The sequence below is a fragment of the Amblyomma mixtum genome, chromosome 2 (assembly GCF_055824585.1).
Source record: "Amblyomma mixtum isolate Tamu chromosome 2, ASM5582458v1, whole genome shotgun sequence".
Lineage (NCBI taxonomy): Eukaryota > Metazoa > Arthropoda > Arachnida > Ixodida > Ixodidae > Amblyomma > Amblyomma mixtum.
This window is the reverse complement of record NC_143013.1, coordinates 233,218,396-233,227,628: the sequence shown is the minus strand read 5'-3', so window position 1 is coordinate 233,227,628 and position 9,233 is coordinate 233,218,396. Positions and strand designations below refer to the sequence as shown.

The following is a 9,233-nucleotide window of genomic DNA, read 5'->3' as shown; positions in this document are numbered from 1 at the left end:
TAGACGCGCGAAAGCATGTGTTCATTCTTCGCCTTTTCTTACTGCCATCAGCGGACGTGAGGCCGAGCCGAGGACCGCATAAGGCAGAGGCAAAAAGCAATCAAGGAAGCACACAAAAAGACTACGGTAGCGCGACTGTCGGCGGGGCTCGCTCGAGCAAAGAGCGTGCAAGGTGTCCAATGACGTGATATAAACACACACAAAACAGAGGCGATGCTGCAGCGCAGCCTTGAAAGTTTCGCGCGTCACGCTAGAGCGGCGTGCGAACGCTCGTGTTCCCTAGGTACACACACGTACACTAAATCGCATGAGCCAAGCTGTGTAGAGTACGCTAAGCCACACAATATGCGAAAATAAAAACCGAAACCAGTAGCGTTTGGCAACATCATCATCATTCCTTATTCTGCGACGCAGTTACGGGGAGCTGAGTTATAGCCTTAGAACTAGGCAGACAGTGCAGCCGTGCAGCGGCTGCGGCTTTCCTGGCCCTAGATGCGTCGCCTGTAGCTGCCCGGCATGCTGCCCGGTTTTCCAAGCTTTAGAGTCACTGGAAAAATTTCAGAGTGCCGCATTTCCTTTCCCCGCGCCGCCGACGCGGTCATTGGCCCAACCGTACCACGTGATCTTGGGGTGCCATATACCTTCCAAGCGCCGGTCGGGCCGGCTGAGAAGAGCGCAGGTTTCCGACGTTTCTCGCGTTGCAACTGTCGCTCTCGTGTTTGATACCGAAGAAATCATGCCTGGCTGCTGCGCCTTCGGATTTAGCAACCGCACCGAGCCCGGAAAGACTTTTTTCTCTATTCCGACCGGGAAAAATGACCGAGAGCGCCGTTCTGCGTGGTTGCACAGAATCGACCGGGAGAACTTCAAGCCTTCAAAAAACACACGCTGCTAAGTGAACCTTGCTTGTGCTTTTTGGTGCTGTTTTAGAAGGTATGTACGCGCAGTGCACGCGGTGTTAGCGATAGGATGCTAAGAGAATAGGAGTTCACAGCAAGACCGTCGCGCATGTCGCGCAGGGATCGTTCGCGGCTTGCCCGCTTGACGCGGGTACAGGTGTACGCGCTTGTTACTCAACACACGCGGCTCTTCGGACTATTCCGTGCTTGTGGCACGCGAAGGCACTAACTTGTCGCGCGAGAATTCCGCGTCCTAACGTGCACCAAGCACTCGCACGATCTTTCCGCGCCTCGAGTCATTCGACCCATGGCACTTGTTTTTCGCGGACCGTGACGATCGCAGTCAATAAAAGCATGGACGGGCATGTCTTACGTTCACATAACGGCCGCTTTCTGTTCAGTTGTGTTGGGACTGGTAGAAAAATAGAAATGGGTGAATTGTTAGCAATCCTTGAAGCTGCGTGTTTGCGGCGACATGCGTGTTTACATCCCAAATGAGCTATTTTAAGTGTCACTGCGTAAAGTTAGAAACCTTTATAACGTATTGTTTTTCTTTGCCTTTTTATTTCGGTGTTTCAGCTTATTATTACAGCTATATTCCATGTTTTTCTTGTTCCACATATTTGAAACAGGGCTTCACTCGAAAAAGCCCTGGGAGCCTCCTTGGGCAGCCCAGCATTTGGGTGACCAGCACCACTCTTCTAACCGTACAACAAACATTTGCAGGACCACTTTTGTGCTGAAGACTTCGAGAAGCCTAGAGTGGATGGGAAGAAGAAGCTAATGTCAAGTAGTTTCGTCCTGCTTGAACGAGACGGTAGTCCCGTGGCGGTCCACGATGCTCACTGCCCAAAAGCACGCGCTTGTCTCTTTGCTGCTCGGAGTGGCGAAATGTTTCCTTCGTAGCTTGCTCCGCGGAAGGGGAAAAAAGGCGTGCACAAGCTCCCGATAGCAGCGCTAAGATGCTGCTCACAATCATAGCACAGTTCCTGCAGTAAACGCAACCGCGGAGCAAAACAAACCGCCGGCTGCATTACTTCGCACAAAATAACATTATTTTTTCTCTTCTGAGTAACCATTGTCTCCGAGCACGAAGTATTTGCGCTTCAGTGAACACTCAACCCGATACGTCACCGAATATCAAGCTCTTCCAACACGGCGACCTTCCTGCGACGCAGTCGGCTTGGAAGGTAAATGGCAGTGGCCGCTCAGTGTTGCCAGTCAAATTCCGACCTTTGCGGTACTCTGAAATTTTTTCCAGTGACTCTACCAAGCTTTCGTTCGCAGCGCCGCCAGAAACAGATGGTTGTGAGTAGTCGCATTTTTTCACCGCAATCATTCCAATTCGCTGACTTTGTAATTGAAACAAAATATTTTGTCGTTTAATGCAACAAGTTTGTGGCAAAAAGGGCTTTATCAATTCTTTTTTTAACGCGTGTAAAGTTAGGCGACATTAGCGCCACCTTTCCGTTCGCTGGCGGCGGATTGCGAGTCTCATGTTGGCCGCGGGCTACACTATCTTTTATAGGACGCTGAAACGACTCTGTTGGCGGGGGGCGACGGTTGTGATGTGGGTGCGTTTCTTCAGTTTGTTTGTGTTAAATGTGCGGCCTCGTTAGTGTTGTGGTAGTGTGACTGAACTCGGAAGGTGACAGATGGCTCCAGTGCTGCGGAAGACGTTCTTACGCGCAGGCAGTGCTCAAAAACTGCTCTGACGTACTGCACGCAACCACGCCGAGAGCGGCCGGCGCCCGATGCCCGATAGAAGAAACGGCTTGCCGTGAACGTTGACAAATGTAAGTACAGAACTGGAAAATGACTTCTGCGATGTGTCGGGGGTATGATTGAGGGCTGCGAATGCATTTGGGTTGGTCTTCACGTCTTGTTCGCAGTGAGGTGCAAAATGCGGGCACCACGCGATCGTTTGCAGAGAGAAGGTGTTCTGACACGCTCGCTTGCCAACTATGCAACTTTTAACCCGCCGCCTCACGCTGTTTGCGTCAGCTCCTCGGCGCAGGAGTTATGTGATAGAATTTGGTTGCACGCCGAGAACTATGGGGTGCTGCTTGATTCGTTATTCCGACTGAACAGGAGCAGCGCGTGAAAAGGAGACCATAAGAACGAAAAGTGCTTGTAGCGGCGTGCGTCTTTTGATTCTGCTGCCTGAGTGTTTACTGGATAAGGAGCATTGCCCGTTCTACGTCGCAGTCACATCAAGTGCTGTGTTTCTTGATAGTTCTGGTCAACGAAACGACGATTAAAAATAGCAGAACCATTCCATTGTAGTGCAGCTGAGGTAATCGCACAATGGAAGGTTTGTTGTCATTTTATTTTTTTACGTTCACTACATTTATGTCATTCCCCCATTTTCAGTCTGAAGCGATAAAAGTATAACGTGATTCGCAAATAATAGCTTTAAGAAAAGTATGACAAGCTTTGTAAACCATTTTTTTGCTAACTATTGGAGGCACAGGCAATTAATCATTAGCCTCCACTCATGAACACATTGGACTGAACAGCTAAAGGTTTTAATGGGATGTGGCTTCTGTGATGTTTATGAAAGCATGGCTCTAATGCAGCCTTTCTTCAAATGCACCCGCAGTCAAGCCCTGTACAGCTGCTCCACCGGTATCATCACGCTACTTTTGCACCAGCTTTCATCTGTCATCGAGCCAACGCTACCTCAACCAGAGGCAAATGACATCAAGACCTGCTGGTTCAGCCTATCAGCCATTGACTCTGGATATCAAGCATGTGCCCCTTGTAAAAGGATAGGTAGACAAGTGGGTATATTTTCCTTGTCTTTTTTAGCCTGCCAAAAATCTTCTGGTCCAGGCTCCCTCTCTCTTTCGTTTTTTTTTCTTTTAAAAGAGGGCCAAGAGAAAGGGAAAAGATATTGCGGGCATCATGAAAGCACTCCCCTAGTCAAGTGCATTGTGTTATAGTGTGAAATGCTTTCTATAGTTTTTTCCCTCATGCCTCTCGTGCTTGGAAATCTTGACCACAGTATAGACCAAATTAAAACAATTATCTGCTTCATGACCTTTATACAGCAGTCTAAAAGCAGCAAATAAATTTTATAGGTTTACTTCAGCAGTACCTACCTCTTACAAGGTATGGCATGTTTGAAGTGAACCAGTGATGTGATAGGCATGGCCTAACGGGCAATGCATAATTGAATATTGGCGTTCAAGTGGAGCACTCTGCTTTAGAAGCATATTTGTTGCTAGCATCAATAATTGATACCTTACCAGGTTATCCTTGCATTACATGAAACCATTCAAAGCTTATATTTTAGCTGTACAGAAGAAAGGTGCTTATTCAATGTCATGAGCATTGCTGAGGTTTTCTTTCACACTCCCTTTGTCACAACTGACTGCACTGTACAGTTGAAATGCATTTGGAATTGAGTATTGGTGCATTGTTTTTTTTATTCATGCCAACGTTCAGTTACTGATTGCATTACACTAGCTGAGCCTAAGTCAACAAATATTGCTGTGACCTTAACAAGACCTCTGGCTTTACTTGAACCGATGCATTTGATGTTGCCTTTCTCCCGTGCCATCAAGGTTTGTAATAAGCTGTGTAAATAACTTATTTTCTTTCTCGAGGTATTTATTGCTGCAATTAGTGACAGGTAATTTCCTAAAGAACAACCTAAGTGCACATTTTTATCTTCTTTGGAACACTTGTTTGCTTGTTTCCCTTGTATTCTTAACTTAAACAGATATGAGCAGGCCTCAGCACTAGAGGGATGTGCTGCGGGACAAATAAAAAACTACTAGTCCAGCTGCTCCCTTAGGGGCACGTTTCTGAGGCTTTTATTGCTTGTAGTTCTATGCAGCTTTACTTACAAGTATTGTATCTGACGCAGTGTGTGCCTTAATATTTTGATTCATTTGCTTTAGAGTGTGCCACTTTTGCCCTGACGAACTTGCTCACCTTTGTACTCTTTGTTCATACATTTTCCCCTAACACCTGGTATAGCTCCAAATGATACATTATCTACAGCAACATGTGCATTATATTGCAATGTCTTTGTGCCATCACTTTTGAAAACAAAAGCTGCCTGAATTTTTGTGCAGACAAATCAGAAACACAAAATAATTTTTATATTTGATGGCCTGCATGTTATCTTCATATGACTGGAATGGCTAAATATCTCTTCGTGATAGCCTAATTTGGTCATCATCATCATCATCATCAGCCTGACTACACCCACTGCAGGGCAAAGGCCTCTCCCATGTCTCTCCAATTAACCCTGTCCTTTGTCACTTGCCGCCACTGTATCCCCGCAAACTTCTTAATCTCATCCGACCACCAAACTTTCTGCCGTCCCCTGCTGCGTTTGCTTTCTCTTGGAATCCACTCCGTTACCCTTAAGGACCAGCGGTTATCTTGCCTTCGCATTACATGCCCTGCCCAAGCCCATTTCTTCTTCTTGATTTCAACTAAGATGTCATTAACCCGCGTTTGCTCCCTCACCCACTCCGCCCTCTTCCGATCTCTTAACGTTACACCTATCATTTTCCTTTCCATAGCTCGCTGCGTTGTTCTTAACTTAAGCTGAACCCTCTTTGTTAGCCTTCACGTTTCTGCCCAATAGGTGAGTACCGGTAGGATACAGCTGTTGTATACTTTTCTCTTCAGGGATATTGGTAAGCTACCAATCATGATCTGAGAGAACCTGCCATATGCACTCCACCCCATTCTTATTCTTCTAGTTATTTCCCTCTCATGATCCGGATCTGCGGTCACTACCTGCCCTAAGTAGACGTATTCTCTTACTACTTCCAGCACCTCGCTACCAATTGCGAACTGCTGTTCCCTTGCTAGGCTGTTGAACATTACTTTGGTTTTCTGCATGTTAATTCTTAGCCCCACCGTTCTGCTCTGCCTGTCTAACTGGTTGATCATGCTTTGCAGTTCTTGTCCTGAGTGGCTTAGCAAGGCAATGTCATCAGCGAATCGCAAATTACTCAGGTATTCTCCATTAACTCTTATCCCTAACTGTTCCCATTCCAGTCCCCGGAATACCTCCTGTAAGCAGGCATTGAAGAGCATTGGCGAGATCGTGTCTCCCTGCCTGACACCTTTCCGTATTGTAATTTTATTGCTGACTTTATGGAGAACTATAGTAGCTGTGCAATCGTTATAAATATCTTCCAATATTTTCACATAACACTCTTCCACACCCTGATTCCGCAATGCCTGCATGACAGCTGAGGTTTCCACTGAGTCAAATGCTTTCTCGTAATCAATGAAGGCTATATATAGGGGTTGGTTATATTCTGCGCATTTCTCTATCACCTGATTGATAGTGTGAACGTGGTCTATTGTCGAGTATCCTTTACGAAAGCCTGCCTGATCATTTGGTTGACTAAAGTCCAAGGTTGTCCTGACTCTATTAGCGATTACCTTAGTAAATACCTTGTAGGCAACGGACAATAAGCTGATTGGTCTGTAATTCTTCAAGTCCTTGACGTCTCCATTCTTATGAATTAAGATAATGTTAGCGTTCTTCCAAGCTTCTGGTACTCTCGAGGTCACAAGGCACTGCGTATACAGGGTGGCTAGTTTTTGTAGCACAATCTCTCCTCCGTACTTCAACAAATCTGCTGTTACCTGATCCTCACCAGCTGCTTTCCCTCTTTGCATTGCTCCTAAGGCTTTCTTTACTTCCTCCTTCGTTACTGGCAGGATGTCCCATTGCTGTGCTCGACTGCCTCCCTCAGTAACTTGATGATTACATTCGCTACTGTATAGATTTGTGTAGAATTCTTCGGCTAATTCAACTATCTTATCCATATTGCTGATGACATTGCCCTGTTTGTCTTTTAGCGCATACATCTGGTTTTTACCTATGCCCAGTTTTCTCCTCACTGATTTTAGGCTACCTCCGTTCCTTAGAGCATGCTCGATTTTCTCCACGTTAAACTTTCTTATGTCGGCTACCTTGCGCTTATTTATTAACTTCGATAGATCTGCTAGTTCTATCCTGTCTGTGGAGTTAGAAGTCCTCATGCTTTGGCGTTTCTTAATCAGATCTTTAGTCTCCTGAGATAGCTTGCTGGTATCCTGTCGAACCATCCTACCACCTACTTCTGCGGCGCACTCTGTAACGATAGCTGTAAGATTATCATTCATTGTTTCAACACTGCGGTCGTCTTCTTCAGTTAAAGCGGAAAATCTGTTTTACAGCGACAGTCTGAATTCCTCTACCTTCCCTCTTAATGCTAACTCGTTAATAGCCTTTCGCTTCACCAGTTTCCTCCATTCCCTCTTCAAATCTAAGCTAACACGAGACCTTACCATTCTGTGGTCGCTACAACGGACCTTACCGAGGACCTCCACATCCTCTACGATGCCAGGGTGTGCACACAGTATGAAGTCTATTTCATGTTTAGTCTCACCATTGGGGCTCTTCCACGTCCACTTCCTGTTTGCTCGTTTGCGGAAGAAGGTATTCATAATCCGTATATTATTTCTATCTGCGAACTCTACTAATAACTCTCCCCTACTGTTCCTAGAACCTATGCCATAGTCACCTACCGCCTTGTCTCGAGCCTGCCTAATTAGGTGTAACACGTTAATGTCAGTTCCTGTGAATATCATTCAGTCTTCGAATGTGGGGGCAGAATTGAACACAACAGCATGTTATGGCTTTTTCTTGTTCAAGGACGCATTACATTTAGTTCTATTCTTGTGACTGCTGCTTATGCTATTACTCAGCAGCCTTATCAAACTCACTCGGAGTGCTGCATTTTAGTGCACATTTAACTGATTGTTGCTTCTCCGTGTTTGATTCTATTAGAAGTTACTATAACTGTATACTTTGAATGTTTTCTTGTGCAGTTCTCTTGCTGCTGCATTCTGCCATGGAGGAGGCTACCTGTTCGTGCACACGTCTCATCACTAGGACGCTACCTCTTCCACTGGTGATGCAGACAAGTAACGACAGGGTTAATTGGAGAGGCATGGGAGAGGCCTTTGCCCTGCAGTGGGCATAGTCAGGCTGATGATGAACAACAAGCAGGCTGCCTGATATTGAGGACAAGTGTCAGGATAGTGCACCAACAAAGTCGCTTAAGCATATCTGTGCTGATGCATTTTTATTAAAATCAGCTCATAGCTTAATATCTACATCCATGGGGACATTTAGCATATGTTTGGCATTTGTTTGACTTTTAATTCGCTAGTGTTTGCAGCCTTTAATGTTGGTCTTAAGACAGTGTAAGCATTGTTTCACTGTGTAGGAATTTTTAGCTGTTTTGGAGAGATGTGTGTGTATGCATGCAGTTTTTTTCCACGGGTTTGTTATGTGGCTCATGGAACTTTCATGTTACAGAAGAAATTATTTCGTTTCTGTGTTGTACAGGAAAGTGAGCAGTATTTATATGCACCAGGTGTTTCAGGGAAGAATAAGTAGTTTTCAAAAACATGGCTTTTGCTGCATAATATTACCAGTGTTAGCAGACACCAGAAAGCCGGTGAGGTGTATTTAGTAAGCTGGTTAACTAATTTCTGATAATTAACTTTTTAACTAACACAGGTTTGCAACTGGTTGCAGTTAGAGACTTTTAGCCAGTTCGTAGTAGCCATATCAGTTTCTGGAATGTACAAAACATGATTACTTTCGCCGCTGTGGCTCGACAAAATTTGGCTGCATCGTGCGAAAATACATGCGCTTTTGAAAGCACACAGGGAAAGAAACCCCTCCAGTGCATGTAACTGCTACAAATCTCTAATGGCAACTAGACGCCTAACTCTGATAGTGAAGGAATCATATTCTTAGCAGTAAGAAACACACACAACACCAAGACACACACACACAGGACACCCGCTAGACTTCAACTATCTTTACTGGACACTTGTACAACATAAATATGTATCACTGAGCACACGCAGGTGCCTCGTCATCCGCAACAGGTCTAACTACGCCCTGCCCTCTCCTGCAAGGCATACGGTTGCGCCGATAAACAATCTCTTTTTCTGCCAACACCAGGGAGGGAGTGCTTACACAGGTCACCTGCCTCTTGAATACGAAAGACTTCGATAATTTTTTTCTTTTTTCTCGGCTCCCAGGCCTTTCGTATTCAAGAGGCGGGTGACGTGTGTAAGCACTCCCTCCCTGGCATTGGCAGAAAAAGGGATTGTTTATCGGCGCAACCGTATGCCTTGGAAGAGAGGGGAGGGCGTAGTTAGACCTGATGCCGATGACGAGGCACCTGCGTGTGCTCAGTGATACATATTTATGTCGTACAAGCGTCCAGTAAAGATAGTTGAAGTCTAGCGGGTGTCCTGTGTGTGTGTGTGTCTTGGTGTTGTGTGTGT

The 9,233-nt window shown here is 45.6% G+C and overlaps 1 long non-coding RNA gene across 1 annotated transcript; it reads left to right on the top strand.

Annotated features, from left to right (window-relative positions):
- Positions 1-2,461: 2,461 nt before the first annotated feature.
- On the top strand, positions 2,462-8,748 carry LOC149362971 (uncharacterized). The gene is made up of 3 exons (XR_016289061.1): positions 2,462-2,695; positions 3,502-3,682; positions 7,755-8,748. It is a non-coding gene; the product is annotated as an uncharacterized LOC149362971 (long non-coding RNA).
- The last annotated feature ends 485 nt before the right edge of the window (positions 8,749-9,233 follow it).